Source organism: Orussus abietinus, unplaced genomic scaffold (genome assembly GCF_000612105.2).
Source record: "Orussus abietinus isolate OABI.00-Male unplaced genomic scaffold, Oabi_2.0 scaffold224, whole genome shotgun sequence".
NCBI lineage: Eukaryota > Metazoa > Arthropoda > Insecta > Hymenoptera > Orussidae > Orussus > Orussus abietinus.
In genome coordinates, this window is record NW_019394370.1 from 96,035 (window position 1) to 112,343 (window position 16,309).

Consider the following 16,309-nt stretch of genomic DNA (forward strand, 5'->3'; position numbering starts at 1 on the left):
ATGACGCATGACAAGTATTAGTCAAATCTGGCAACTCCCGGTAAACATATGAAACGAACCAAGGAATTTGCTATCGAAATAGTATGGAAATATTTCCGTGTTCTCATTTTTCTCCGTTCGCCATGTCGCATCAAAGGAAAGTTAGAATGCAATTGAAGGGAAATCAAAATAACACCTGTGCTAATTTCGTAATCACGATGTCACTGAATAACGGCATCGACATCTTTTTGTTTAGCTACATTCTCTAGTAATTAAGTTAAATCGAATCCTTAGTCCTAATCTGAAGTGAAACCAAGAAACTTCATCGTTATCGGTAAAAACAAAAAGCTTCTATTATACCGTGTAAAATAGCGCGCCACGTTATCGACATTTATATTTATGTTCACAGCTGTGCCATTGTTTATGTTACCACTCGAGTATTCAAAACGGCGTTACCACCAAACAGGGTATAGATGAATTTTATTTCATCGATTAAATTTCTCAGCACCTTTAATATCACCTTAAAGGTACTAATAGTTGCCTAGGCATTCGATAGGTCCGATATACGTTTTAAACAATTTTTATTCACTCAATGTGAACTAAAAAAGTCAAAAAGTTGGACCTCTGGTTTCTCTAGTCGATTCGAAGTAGTTGGCAATCGCAATTGTTCACATGGAGGCTGTTCGGATCGAGACATGTAGTCGTGACGATCTCTATCCTTCTCTCTCCCTTCGTTCTCCCTAGATGAGAAAGAGGAATTGCTCAGCACATTCCCAGCGAATCGTTTGAGATCCGCAAAGCCTAAAGTTGGTGCCTCGAGAGACGAGATGAATTCTTTTATAAACCAACTCGTATCTTCTCGACCTCCTGCGTTATTAATTAAATAAGCTTGGAAGATGAGAGTATAGTTGGACAGTTAGACAGCTTACAGACGGCTTCAAGATATGCACTGAATCTGCATGGTTATGATCATAATGTAATTTCCCAGAATATATTTGCTAATAATTGCTGGATCGGCTCCGAGTAGTTGGATAATTTCAATGCCCTGATAAACAAAATACTTTAATTTTGTAACATTACACTTTTTTATCCTAATTTGAGAACTTTCTATTCGTACATTTTGTGGACATATATTATAAATATACCAGGTAATCAGGAAAGACCTTGACATTTTAGTTATTCAAAGTAATCTTAAAAATTGCAAGAACATTCTTGGCTACCTGATAGTATTTATTTCATATATTTAGTACATAAGTAATCCTACTGGATTTCACCAAATTATAATATGACGTTAAAAAAGTATAAGTTTAATCAGAACGTTATAGCATATGCATATTAATTTACTTTTATAACATCAAAGTTATAATTTTATTCGAACCTTGCGTACTAACAGTATAAGAATACATTAACAGTGTATCATTTGTTGTGTTTTTCCACCTGTACCTCGTTATTCCTTTCATTAATTAACTGTTACTTGATGTTCTTTTACTAAATTATTCGCTACGGAAAACTTGTCCAATTCTCTTCATAAATGATATCTGAAACCTGAAACAACAATACGAATATAATTCGTCGTCGTACAAAAATAAAACGTCCAAGAAAAATGATATAAAATTGTAATATTTTGTTTAACAGTCCAGGGCCAGGACAAAAGAGAAAAACACACTATTTTTATCATATTCAAATCAGCAACGTAATTTTAAGTAGTGTTGCCTTGCTCAAGACACGTCGACTGAAAAGTACACCTGCCAATGGACTGACCGTTACTCGCAGTTTTAGCAATTGCTAAGTGCGATACACCTGTAACCGTGGAATAGTTAAGTCCTTATCCAAACGGATACAAGTAAATACGGCTATTTACTCAATACTTTCATTCCGATACTAAGTATTTTTTGCATCAATACCCTCGGCTTCGATACTCGCTTGCTATCGATGAAAATGGCATCAAACGGAGTGGGCACAATAAGTAAGTATTTATTATTCTTTTTTGTTTTTTACCTACTCGGACCTTAAACGAATTAATAAGAAAAACGTACTTTGATTAATAATGAAATTTGTTCACAACTAATAGTTCAGGATTTCTTCATAATTATTGTGCGGAAACGACATATGGAGGATGGCATTTAATACAATGCTCAATATAATTCAAAAAAGCTGTCAATACAAATACGAAAGTCGGTAACGTAGGTATTCAGAAGAATCTTTTTCACCGACATCGATCAAATTTCTCGAGGTTTTTGTTACTTCACCTTAATATCTACGCAACGTAAAAAATTCGTACCCTAACACTCCATGCTCCCATATTTTCGTTCCAGGGCTCCTCGGACGGTACTAAAATAAAAAATTGCAGAAATCGCCGAACGCACTCCACTCTCCGTTTCCTAACTCTACGCCTCATAACACTTCTCGCATTTTCCGTTGCGCAACGGGCAGGGACAGCGGGTTAGCGCAATTCGAGAACCGGCCCCGAGCACCGCGCAACTTTCAAAGAGGTTGGACTGCGCGCAAGAGACGTCGACCAATGGGAAGGCTCGGCCCGCGCATGCGCGGTGGGGTACCGCCGGGAGCGTTGGTTTTCGAAAGCCGCGCCATCTTCCCTGGCGCAGCGCGAGGGGCGAGGCGGGCGGCGCTCTCTCTCTCTCTCCCACCTGTTCGCCACCCTACGACGCGTCAAGGTAAGTTAGGTTAGGTTCGCCGAAGGATTCACCGGCGCGTTGGGGCCAAATCGCGCCAAGGAAAGAAACGACGCGCGACCGGCCAGCGGAAGGTTGAATTCGGCCAGAAGCGTCGACGGAGGTTAGGTTAGGTTCCGTTGTCACCGGCAGGTGGAAAAGAGACGAGGCGGAGAGCGAGACGAAGCTACGCGGCCTCTCCGTGTTTCTATGTGGCTCGTTTCTATGTGCTCGACTACGCGTCGCTCCACACGGTTACCGGGCTCTCTCGTGCAAACAGAGCCCCCCGCTCGCTGCGCGCAGCGTAGGCTTTTCTTGTATTCTATTGATTTTTCCGAAAGTTCGGATGGTGGGAGTCGGTAGTCGGTCGTGCGAGCCGAGCCGAGCCGAGCGGAGCCGGGCCGCGCCGAGCCGAGCCGAGCTGCGGCGATGCGAGCGGGTTGCGACTACGTCGCGCCCCGCTCTCTCCGCACCAACACGCGTGCGTTTCGCCGCCAGGGCCGCACTCGCTGCTTCGAAAATTTCAGCGAGATCTCCAGGAAGACGTTCCCTCGATGCGCGGTGGAAGACTTTAACGGATATCGCTAATAAGCGTAACGGTTAGAACTGGACTATCGAATCACGGGACATTATTAAATTGCGTCGATTTTCGGCAATTCGATTGGCCAATTCTTTCCGACGCGATCATGGCCACTGTTGTGCGAGGTATTCGTGAAAGCCTTAAGGCGATATGAAAGGCGCTGGGAAATTTAAGCGACGCCGATTAAATAAAATTTATCTATACCCTTTTGGTGGTAACGCCATTTTGAATACTCAAGAAGTAACATAAGCTAGCGCGTCATGGGGCCGATATTTATATAAAGGAATGTTTTTTTTTATACCTGAATGAATTCATATGAAAAAAGTTTCGAACAAAATCACAGTTCATTCGTTAACTTCTTACATTCGATATAGAACTTGAACGTTTTACAACAATTTTAAGGAATTGTGTGATCGACGTAAATTTGCACATCATACAAGTCCTGATGGATTTCGCTCTTTCAAAGCAGAGGCAACGTTGTAACGGAATGAACTGTACGTAACTAATTAATTGCCATTCCCGCTGTGTTCCGATTCAATTATCTTTACTTCGAGTCATTAAAAAATGCTGCACGCTTTTCTTCCATAGTCATATTGAATCTGTGTATTTTTAATTTTATATTTAACCTCTAGATAGCGAGTAATTGGCGATTTAATTAAAACGAAGAGCAATTAAATTAGCGATTGAATTAAAATTTCCTCCTCCTGGTTGCCTACTGCACAAATGCCTCTGAAGCCGGTGAATACGAGCGCATAAAAAATAAAGAAAAATATGAGCCAACGATACCCTTTTTAATAAGCATTTAACGTGCATATATTTCAGTAACAGAATTCCTTTGTTTTCGTGTAGTATTTGCATGGTAGATACACTTTATTATATTTACGGGGATAGGATTAAATGTTAATGGTGGCTACCAATAATCCCAAAGACGCACATCGGTTCAAATATTATAAAAATAATATTCTAAAATATATGTTTCGCAAATATTCCAAATGTACGATATTCGTTAAAAATCTAGAAATTATTAGACAAATATTTTGTGCTACTAGGGGCTATGTTGCAAAACACCCAATTTGATAGATAGAATCGATGCATCTTTAGAAACGCGTCAAAATGAGGAGGAAATGCCTTCGTCGTTTCTATCTCTTTTACATAAACAAGATTTCGGAAAAGGCTCGCGTTACCAGAAAGTTGCATAACCTATAAACACTTCACAGCCGACACGGCCGTAACGTGATAAAGACGACGCCTCGTCGAAGCCCGACATGAAATTTCATAAAATCCTCCGAAATCTTCAGAGGTTTCGCGAAGTCTGGAATCTCGGCTAACCTCACAAATTTCTTTGAATTCGCGTAGGACGTTGCAAAAACTCGGCCAACGCAACGAACGCAGATCGTAAATGCAGACCGGTACCAAGGCACAATTCGTACCATCGGTGCCGTCGAAATGAACTCGAACAACATTTTAGATAAAGTTCAGGATAAATTGGAAGTCGATTTACCCAAACCGCAATAATAAACGGTTGTGCCCGTTTCAGCTACTAAAAGTAGAATAAATAGCATCTTGCCCCGAGATTTAACGATATTTACAAGGCAGCCTATTTGAAAATAGTAAAAACCTTTAGAATAAATATCGTAATCGTTACTCCAAAATTCCTACAAAAGCCAGGAGGATGGTCAACAATTAAAAAGTAGTCGCAGCTCCAAATTCATGGTAAATCAAAATTGCGTTCCTTTAAGAAAAATGGCTTTAACAGAGTCAAACTGTTCGGTTTATCAACTCTTTTTCTCTCAGGGCGTAGGACGCCGGAGTGGCCCGACGACGTAAATAAAATGTCGGGTAGTTGCGTCCCTGCGCGCCACCCACCCGTCAAGCGGCAGGGTCACAGCCGCACACCGAGGCTTACGTGCGTGTGCGCGCGCGCGCCCCGCTCCGGCCGCTCCAGTTGGCTCGCGTCCCTGCGCGCGCACCCACACGCGCTCGCCCGCCGCACACCGCCGCGCGCCTCCTCGCACCTACGCGGCTCGGCGGCCACGGAGCCACACGGACGGCGCTCGAGTGGAGGCGTGGGTGACACAACGGTGTCATGGCGGCGGCGCTGTGTACCGAAGGCGGGGAGGGAACGGGGCGTCCGGAGTGTGCGTGTCGTCGGTGAGCGGACACCGTCGCGGCGTCGGCGCCGCGGGTGATGGTGTGGGAGCGGCGGTCGCTGGCGTACCTCGTACACCGACGAGGTTCCGGACAAGGGTTGGTGGGGCGGTCGCTGGCGTATCTCGTACACCGACTCGGCCTCGGAGCAGTGTCGGTGGGACGGTCGTCGGTGTGAGTGCCTCGTACACGTCCCGCGGCGGGGCGGCTCTCCGGCAAGCGGGCGAGGGGGGAGGCGGGCGGGTCCGAGTCCCTCTCGCTCGGCGCGTGCGCGCGCAGCCTGAATTACCGACCGAGCGCCGCGAGCGCTCGAGCGCACGGCTTGCGAGGCGCGAGCGAGCCACGGGACGGCACGGCGAGCAGTGCGCCCGACGAGTGGTGCGCGGTTAGGTTGCCCGCGCCCGATCCACCCGAGCCCCGGTTCTCCCCAGTGGTTGCCGATTCTCGCGCCGGTTGCCGGCCGAGAGCGCGTCCGCGGACCCGGAGGACGGACCCGGGACAGTGACCGCGGGTGTGGTATTCCTGGACCCGCGGCTGCGGCTACGGCGGTGACGGTGAGGATAGAGCGAGGGAGAGGGAGAGAGAGAGACGGACACGGGGACGTAGAGAAGGTGTCCGCGTCGATACCCCGACGACGGCGTCGGGCCGACCCGGTCCGGGTCGCCCGGGACCTAGGCGGCGCGAGGGCGACCGACGTATGGCCGAGGCCGAGGGCCCGGACTGAGCCCGGAGCGAGCCAGCTCGATCGACGAAGGAGCGGCTCCGGAGCGACCGGGCCGCGATGCTCCCGACCAGGAAGGCGCCGGCCTAGCTCTCCGTAGGTTCCCCGGGATCGTTACCGAGCAGGAGTCCGCATCGGCGCCCCCGCCGACCCCGGCACCCCAGGATGCAGGTCGCCACGCTCTTCAGGGAGAGCGCCACCCTGCTGGGCGCCTCCAGCCTCGACCCCCCGCAGACCCACCACCAGACCATGCAGCAGCACCAGCAGATGCAGCAGCACCAGCAGCAGGAGCTGCACCTGGGACACCACATGCAACACCCATATAAAATGTGAGTCCGCCACCCGAGGGGTCCCTAGAATGTAAGAACCCACGGGTATTCCTCTGAACGCGGAGACGTGGACCCGGGGACACATCCGAGCACGAACGCGGAGGAGGCAAGGCGAACTTAAGCCGGGTACGCATCCGAGCACTGTCGCGGACCAGGCAAAGCGAACATACGAGGGTGGACGATCAATTGAAATGCGACCAACCGCCGCGGATAGTTCGACACCTTATCCGAGGCTCATTCGTTAAGATATCCGTTCGTTGCCTCGGAGGACTTTGTTCGGTACCGCGTTCGCATCTTAGTTCGAGGCACTTTTTCTGCCTCACCTTCCTTCGTCCGCTTTCGTGCTCGGATGTGTACCCGGCTTTACGTTTCGGTCGAACGGATCGCCAGAAATATTAACGGGAAATTGTCGGACGCGGCCATGCGCGGAGAAAATCGTCGTCGGGAACCTACTTTCGGCGGAGGTCCTTTGCGAACCGACGAGGCGACGTCCTCGGGGTAGGGAAATTCTTGGAGACGTCCTTTCAGGACCATGCAGAGACGAATGAAATTAAATTGCGGCGGTTCCGGGGCAGGGAATACCTTCTAAAGTCCTGCTTCTTAACCCTTTGGTTAGTAAGGCGTCCGACGTTTGGTCCAATGTTGCCTGCACGCATTGATGAATTTCGCCCATATGTCGAAAGGGTTCCGTAGTCGACGGGTTAAGGTGATGTGAAAGTGGCGTAAAGATCTAGTTTATTAAGCTTGTCTCCGAAATGAAGGTACCGAATAGTTTCAAACTTGACAATGTGAGTTTTTTTTTTAATTTCTTTATAGATATTTGCAAAATTGTTCACAAAAAATTGAATTCCATGAGGTCGGGACCTTACTTTTAGGTGTAGAGTTTCAAACGATTCGGTATCCTCGGTTTGTAGAAAAGTTCCATGAACGATTGAGCTTTGGGATGCCACTTTCACATCTCCTTAAACTAATTTCAACTTTTTCGGTTTCTGGACATAAACTGGTCGGTACCGTAAAGAATCGCGGGACTTCCAGGGTATTGGTTTATCAGACCATTTAGACCCTTATCGATTGCGAACGATCAGGATGAAAACGCAGAATTCGAGATTGTTGGTGAAAATTTGGTCGAAGAGAAAATCTTGACGAATAACGTATATATTGGGTCCATCGAGACATCCGCGAACGATGCGAAGCAAATGCCGCGAATAGACTTGTCGAGGAACTCGGTAGAGTTCCGCGCCAAGTACAGGCGAGCTTCGCGTTGCCGAAGAAATTCAGGCCGAGAATGCGGTAATGCTTGCAAGGACTACGGAATAAAAAATGGCCCTTTTAGGAAACTTGTCCAATCAATGACTCACGATAGACCGTTTGGTTCGCTAGTCTTGTTCACTAATGTTCCGATATGTAGAAGTGGCTAATTGGGAGTCTTCATCGAGGATGGAAGTTTGAACTCGTTTTAAGGTGATGTGAAAGTGACGTCGAAGAGGTTTTGCTTATGAAACTTTTTGTTCGAACTGGGTTTACCGAATTGTTTCAAACTTTGCAATGTGATATAATGATACGTTGCAATCAATTTGGAGAAATGTTTTATAAATATATTAACGTTTTATATATATGTAACCGAATCATTGGAAACGTCAGCACGTGATTATAAAGGCCCTAAGGAAGAACACGATGCTCGTGAAATTTAATTAAAAAAAAAAAAATGTGATCTTGGTTCTACTCCAGGATAAATAAAAAAAAAATGTTTTTTTGAAAAATGAAATTTTATGGGCATCGGGATCTTCTTTAGGGCCTTCATGATCACGTGTGGAAGTTTCTAATGATTCGATGCACCCGGTTTGGAGAAATATTTTATAAATGTTTTAACGCTTTGTGTATATGGAATGACCCTTTCATATCGCCTTAACTTTAACAAGTTTTCGGAGCAACGGTTAAGAACCTTTTGGTTAGACCAAACCATGGGCTTTCGATGGGATTTAACCGAACTCATCCAGTAGTGTACGTTGACCGAGAGCTACGAATAACTGGGTCAATCGCGAAGAAGTTGAAGACGAGATACGAAGGGGAAGCTCGTTTCATCCATTTTGCGGTAGGGCTCGTTTATCTGCCTCAACGCTTCAAGCAATCGCGTTTTATTACAGGGTAAATAGAAAAGTTTCCGAAGTGACTCCTTTCCAAATAGTGACTCTTTCCACGAAAATCGGATTCCTCGTAGATCCGGAGTCAATCAGGGAGAAAGGCTTCGGGTTTGGGTCGGATGGGTCGGTCAAGGAATGTCCCCCTTTGCGTGTCGGGAATGTGTCAAAACGATTTTTTTCCATCTTAAGATGATATGAAAGGGTCATCCTGTATATGTAAATGAAAATATTGATAAATCTCTTCTCCAAACTGGGTATACCGAATCGTTTGAAACTTCAGCATGTGATTATGGCGGCCCTAAGAAAGATGTATAAGGATGTTCGAAGCGATCGAACTTCCACCGTGGAAATTGATGATTGGGCATAAGCATTTGGCAGTGGAAGAACATCTTTTGTGGATTATAGAGAATCTGCCGTTAATTATGGATGAACTTTCCTCGACGTGGAGAAATATTTAGAAAGACGGTTGCCAAAAAATAAAGACTAAACAAGCGATGATCGCGATCGAAATTCCGCCATGGAAACTGATCAGCTGGGACATAACATTTTGCGATGGATGAACATCTTTTGTGGATTATAGAGAATCTGCGTTAATTATGGATGAACTTCCCTCGACGTGGAGAAATATTTAAAGAGACGGTTGCCAAAAAATAAAGACTATGTAGAGTAAAACAGGCGATTACCGCGATCGAAATTCCACCATGGAAATTGATCAGCTTGGGCATAGCGTTTTGCGATGGAAGAACATCTTTTGTGGGTTATAGAAAATTCGCGTTAATTATGGATGAACTTTCTTCGAGGTGAAGAAAAATTTAGGGAGACGGTTGCTAAAAAACAAAGGCTATGTAGAGTAAAACAGGCGATTACCGCGATCGAAATTCCACCATGGAAACTGATCAGCTTGGGCATAGCGTTTTGCGATGGAAGAACATCTTTTGTGGGTTATAGAAAATCTGCGTTAGTTTTCAACGTCGGATGCATGCCGATGATGTGACACGCTGCAATTTGTGCAATGTACTTTCTTCCTCTATGACGGTCATATACTGGAGCAGTCCACTGTACTTATCGGTTGTCTTTTATATCGTAGTCGTTGACTCGTTATCGCGGTAGATTTAGAGGTGTAATTTATGAATCCGTTTAAGTTGTTTCCAGACAGGTCATAAAATACATGTCATTCGTCGCGTGCCAATGGGGAGCGACCGCTATTACCGACACATGCTGCACGGAGTGACTAAGGATTGAATAAATCTTCCATTTGCGATAAAAGGGGCCGACTTGCGTCTTCTTGCGTCGGGAGGGAGAGAGAGAGAGAAAAAAAAAGTGGTTTACTAGAAGGAACGTGCCGCTTGCTGCTCGGCAAAAACGAATCCTACCGGTCGGAGTAAATTATTCCTTCCTTCGACTTGCATCGGTTTTGGCAAAAACCAATTCATATTCGAGACAATCAATTTATTCGGCCGAGCGTATCGGGTTATGACTTACAATTGCTTCTTTAGAATATCTGATTATTTCGTTTCGGCGTACTTATTCGGGAAGAGTACCGTGATAAAAATCGATGTAAATTTACATACATTTTTATATATCTGATAAATGAAGGTCTTCGTAGAAATACGTAAAATAGAAAAATTACGAATTGGGAAGTGTATAAGTGCACGTGACATTGTGTATTTACCGTGTTAAGGCAGTTTTACTTAAATTAGATAGTGAATGTGATATTACAAAGACAATGTGATTTTATTGGAATTTGTTGTGCCATCAAAATAATCAATGATTGAGTATGTAAATTTACATGGGCATTTTTATTAGTGTACCGAGTGTTAGAGCGCGGTGAAAAATTAGACGATTTGTTAACTTACGTTTAAAATCAAGTACTGATCAACGCAAACTTATAACATATGTTATAAAATGATAACATTTTTTTTAATAGCGATAGCATTGCAGTATGTTCTATTGCGACGGAGTCTTCTCGAGACTTGAAATCGCATTCTAAGTCTAATTACCTTAAGTGTATTGCTTCGGCTAGACTTGAAAAAGGAAAAATGGACTTTCATTGGCGGACGTTCCGTCGGCGTAAAGTGAATTCCCTTTTTGGAGACGAGTCAAGTTCCGCGGATCTCGGGCTCGCGTCGAGGGTGCGGAATTCGGTCGACTCGATTCCGGGCGGATTTCGTCGCGAAAACGAAAGTGTCCCAATTTGGGGTAACGGGGCTGGTAATTGCCGTAGTCGCGATTATCCGCGGACTCTCGATGGAAGTCGATCGAGGTGAAGGTCCCCCGGGTCCAACAAACGAGCATTGAAGGGTACAATCGCAACAGCTGATCGATCCTTGCCTCCTTGCAAGCTAATCGAGAGATCGCCCCGCGGATTCGGAATTCCCTGCTTTCGCTTATGAAGCTTCATCGATAAGACCAACGATATATAAGACAATCGATGAATAATTTTCCAACGGGATCTTCTTGACGACAGGTTCATCTACGGATGATCGATCTCTGCTTCCTTACTCTGAGTGAAAAAAAAAAGAGCCGCTTTCAAAGAAAAAGAAAAAGAAAAAGATATTCTTGTGTCATAGATGAATAGGTTTTTACAGACTGCTACCCTGTTAAAAAAAAAAAAAAAAATATTACAATTATGTAATATTTTCGTTGCAAGTTTTACTCAGACATGATATTCCAAGTTTATAATGTATTTACAATAAATTTATAATGGAATGTCGTTAAACGTTATGCAACTGTAATATATGGGGGGTTGGTCTAAATGAAATTAGATCAGTTTGGCTTTTTTTTTCTCATTTTTAGGTTTATTGTTATTACCACGTGGTAAGAAAAGATATTAACGTTGGGTAGAAATTTGGTTTGTTACCCGGTGGCAACGCCATGCAATAGAGAGTCAGCTCAACGGAAGATGGTTGCCTTTCGGACTCGAAAACCCTGGGGCGAAATTGTCCTCTCGAAAAGGAATGAGCAAAATTAAACCGAAAGCGAGGTGTGTACTCTTGCCGCGTGAAAGAGCTTCGCCGTTTTCGACGCGACCGCGCTCGTAAGTCGAAGGCAGAATCTTCCTGCAAACCCAACAAATAGGGTCGACGTAAATACTATGCATTGCGGACTCCCTCGGGCCTCGAGGAGAACTTGCAAACGCGAATTTGTTCTGCTTTCGAAAAAATGCCGGAATTAAACCGAAAACGAGGTGTAATTTCGTTCGCGTGGGAGAGTCGCTCCCGGCAGGACGTGGACGCGCCAAAGGTCGAGATCATGGATCTAGAAATTAAGGAAAGGTGCACAATATAAAGTTAGACTCCAGACGGAGAGGCCTACAAGGGCCATCTTTCGTTGCTACACCGTTAAAAATATTTCCTTAAAATATACCGTAAGGAAAAGTTGGGCAAATTGTCTCGGGTCAAGAAAAATGCCAATGGATATGTTCTTGCCATGTTACTAAACAAATTCATATTTCATTTATCTGGGAAGCTTATTGCAATGTATACACACTAAGGTACAAATACTATTTAGCACAGTAGATGTCAAAATAAAATATTCTTTGTAAAGGGTTTGGTCACGTCGGATTGGAGTTTCCTCAATTTCCGTAAGTAGCGCTCGAATCGTTAGATCAGCGAAAATCTGAGATCCTGGGTCCCGATTTTGGGACTATTTTTTTCTGGAACCGACCATTGGCGTTACGTCCACTTATCCTATTTCATGGCCCCATGGTCGAGGGCATTTTCGAGCGAACCTCGACGGTTGAGGTCGGCGTAAATAATTGGCGCCTCCCAGAGGTCCCGAGACATTTGCCAGCGCCGAGTATTCTTCCGAGGAGACTCGGCCTGGGTCCCGTGTGCAAACGCGAACTCGGGATCGATGAGAATCGAAATAAAACTCGTCGAAATCCCTCGGCGGAATGGCGGCTGGGGACCTATTACGCGTGCGTGCACGTAACCCGCCGACGTTGCGTGCCAAATATCTATTCATACGTACGACGCACTGTTCCACGTTCTGGGAGCCCGAGAGAGGGGCGAGGGGAAAAAAGCACGGAATCGAAATAGATTGCGAGAAATCGCGGCCCTCCAGCGAGCTAGAGCCAGACACAACGCTCCGTTCTCACCGAAGATGAATCTCGAGATCTCTCGCGTTCCCCCTGACGGGGTTCCAGGTCCAAAGGAGAGAGAAGGCACTCCGAATGTGAGCTGCGCGATTAGGTCGGATTTTTTTCTTTTTTTTTTTTTTTTTTTTTTTTTTGCACCTGCCGTAATGGATAGAATGCGACGATTGCAGGGGTCTGATTCGCGGGAAAAAATGGCGTTAAGACACTTGACCGGATTGAGGTCTTTTGGTCTAGTCTAGTCTAAATGAAAGAATTTTTTTTTTTATAAAAAAAATTAAATTTTATGAGCATCACGTTCTTCCTTAGGGCCGCCATAATCACATGCTGAAGTTTCCATCGATTCGATGCATCTAGTTTGGAGGATAGTTTTATAAATATTTTTTTTTATTGAATTAGTGTATATTTCTTATGGATTAAACGTAGGCATCTTTTTTAATCAAGCAATATAGAGACTACGCTCATGGCGATGTTTCGAACATTTCCCTAGACGAGCCTGGGAGAAAAGTAAGGGACCAAGACGTATGCAAATTCGTACGGTAAAAAGTCGTTGTTAGACATCCTGAACCTCGAGGTCCGCTCAAAATCACCGATTTACCGTTACCTCGTTCACAGTTTCCAAGCCATTATCACCCGGGACATGAAAGGATGGTACTTTATCCCGGCGATTACAGTTTCGTCCGTAATCCATTTGTGTATAAATTAAAAAAAAAAAAAATACGCTTTCGCCCGGACACGGCAAAACTGTAAAATTTAAAATATACATTTTCGCCTGGGGGTTGGTCAGGTGTAAATGCGTTATAGATGGTTTAATTGCCTGCCCGGGAAAATCTCTTGTCGTTTTAATTTAAATTATCAGATAGAACAGGCTCAACCTATATAAGAATAAACAAGTTTGTACATATTAAATGTGCGAATAAGTTAAGTCATGTTTGATTATACTTGGGAGGAGGCGAAGCCACGCTTACGTATTCACTCTCTTAATTTGAACGTCGAAGTAGAAATTGATATCCACATTGTACATATAGAATGTGTAGGCACCTAATAATTTCATTTCTTAAGTATTTGCCCCGACGTAAACGACTTGGGATTACATTATTAAAAGGATTATCTGAACGGAACTGTACTCGGCCCTTTATTGTAAAATTGTCGAAGTAAGGTGAAACAGACGCGACGAGAAGAAAGAGTATATACCGGATAGTGTCGACGTGGCTTATATGCACTATACTACAAACTATACCACAGACTATATCAAAGAAATTAGAAGAGGACCCGCGCAGCGAGGGGGAGAAAACGCGTAACCGAAATAGACTGCGAGAACTCGCGACTTCGGCGAACGAGACCTAGAGCAAAACCTTAGGATCGGCTTCGAGACGAATCTCCGAGAGGAGATTGCTCGTTCTCGTTTGGTCAAGGTCTTGAGGAGAAGGCTTTTCGAATCTGGGCTACGCGATTAAGACAACGCGAAACTATACGAACGGTGGAAATTTCTGATCTCGGTGTCACGCGACGCGGTTCGCCTTTAAACTGCGTAATCTTGTTATCGAAAAAAGCAGAAGGTCGTTTCAGTCATCCGAACCGAAAAGTTTTCTTTCGTATAAGTCTCGAGAAAGCACGTCAAGATTTCGAGTTTAACCCTTTCAGCACTATGGACCCACAAGTGCGTCTGACGTTTGGTCCAATATTGCTTGTACGCCCTGTTGAAATTCGCCCATACGCCAAAAAGGCTTAGCGCTGAAAGGGTTAATGGGAGAATGTAAGATATAGGAAGACGTTAATTAAATCGGTCTCATTTGAACTTGAAATATAGAATAAAGTTGGGTAAAGTGTACACGATTGACAAAAATGCCAACAGTTCTTCGCGGGGTACTTTAGTAAAAAAAAAATTCGTATTTCTTTTATGTGTGAAATTTTGCATGCAGGGTACACACTTAAAAGTACGTCAATATTATTTAACACGGTAGACGTTGATGTGATGTTAAGCTCGCTTTGTTTGCTCCCAGTTTAATTGTGGATTTTTTTTTTTTTTTTTCTAACCGTCGCGATATAATGAGAACTTACGTAATACAAGTTCTGCCTTGTTCTGAAAGGCCCGAGGAAGTGTATGGGGGAGGGAGTAACTTTTTTTTTTTCCTTAACGCCTTTAAGGGGTCAGGTTGCCATTATTGGAAACGCCCGATAATGAGTGGGAATGGAAGTAAACGTTTTCTCTTAAATAATGGTACTTTCTCGGTTGTTGGTTCGCGGAGGAGAGGGAAATATTTGCATACTAAATTCGCTAAGTGGCGCGGTACACGGAGGCTTGAATTGAAGCAAGAGTGGTACACTTTTAAAAGTATCCGCTCAAAATATGGATTACACATAGTCGGAGTTTTTTTTTTTTTTTTTCTTCAAGATACAATGTTTCGAAATTTTATACACGATTCCGCTCGGGATTTTAGGAAACAAGTATACGAATTTCAGAGAAAATGGATATTAAATTTCGAAATATTTTGCATACTAATTTTCCATCACATTTCCTAGGGTGTGCGATTGTTATGAGAGACGCAACTGAAAAAGCTCGAGTACTTTTGTATGTACTAATTTTTGGATCACTTATACGTACGGAATTGAATTTTGAGAAAAGCGCGTTGTAGCACGTTTATTAACATTTATGTCGATGTATTTTCTTATTTCACTGTTTAGTTTAAAATTGTATATACATTTGGACGAACTTCTACATCGAAATCGTGTCTTATGTGGTGTACATTTGTCCGGTTTTCATTTCGAGTGCCGCTGTTTCCTGTTTTAGTATACATTTGTATTAAAAAGCGATTGAAATCATTTTTAACAATGGCGGCATGAACGAAAATGACCGTTTTGAAAATATTGAAAATATGGGCGACACGTTGGGCCGCTAAATGGTCCATCGAAGAGCTTACCGGGGAACTCGAAAGCTTTGTTGGACAGACGTTGCGGTGGTTAAAAAAAGGCCGGGAGGTGGTCCAACTGGAGTGGGGGAGAAAAACGCAGAATCAAAATAGGATTGCGAGAAATTGCTGCCCTCTGGCGAGCGAGGAGTGGACGAGCCACTCCCGAAACAAAATCGGCCACACCCGAGATGAACCTTAAAAAAAGCTGCACTCGACCAAACTTTCGGGAAGATTCCTCAAGTACGAGAATTGCGTTTAACGTGGGAAGAATTTGAACTAATAAAATTTCAAGGTACTTTCGCATCGACATTCACTTCCAGAGGATAGAAATTTCTCCATTAAACAACGTACACGTAGAACTTCGGGATTCACTTATAAAACGTAACAGAAAAATCAGCAAAGCATTAAGGGGATATGAAAGTGGCATCTGAGGAGTCGATCGTTCATGAAACTTTTCGTTAAACTAGGTATACCGAATCGTTTCAAATTTTACACCATGAACATGGTCTATAAAGAAGGTCTTGCTCCTCATGAAATATCATTTCATATACAAAAATGTCAAAATACCCATAAGCAAATTTGAAATAACTCATATCTCACGAGTTTCAGGACCTTCCTTACAGTCTCCATATTCACGTTGTAAAGTTTAAAACGATTCGGTAAACCCAACTTGGAGAACAGTTGTGTAAACGGAATCTCTTCGGCACTACTTTCACATCACCTTAAGTCTC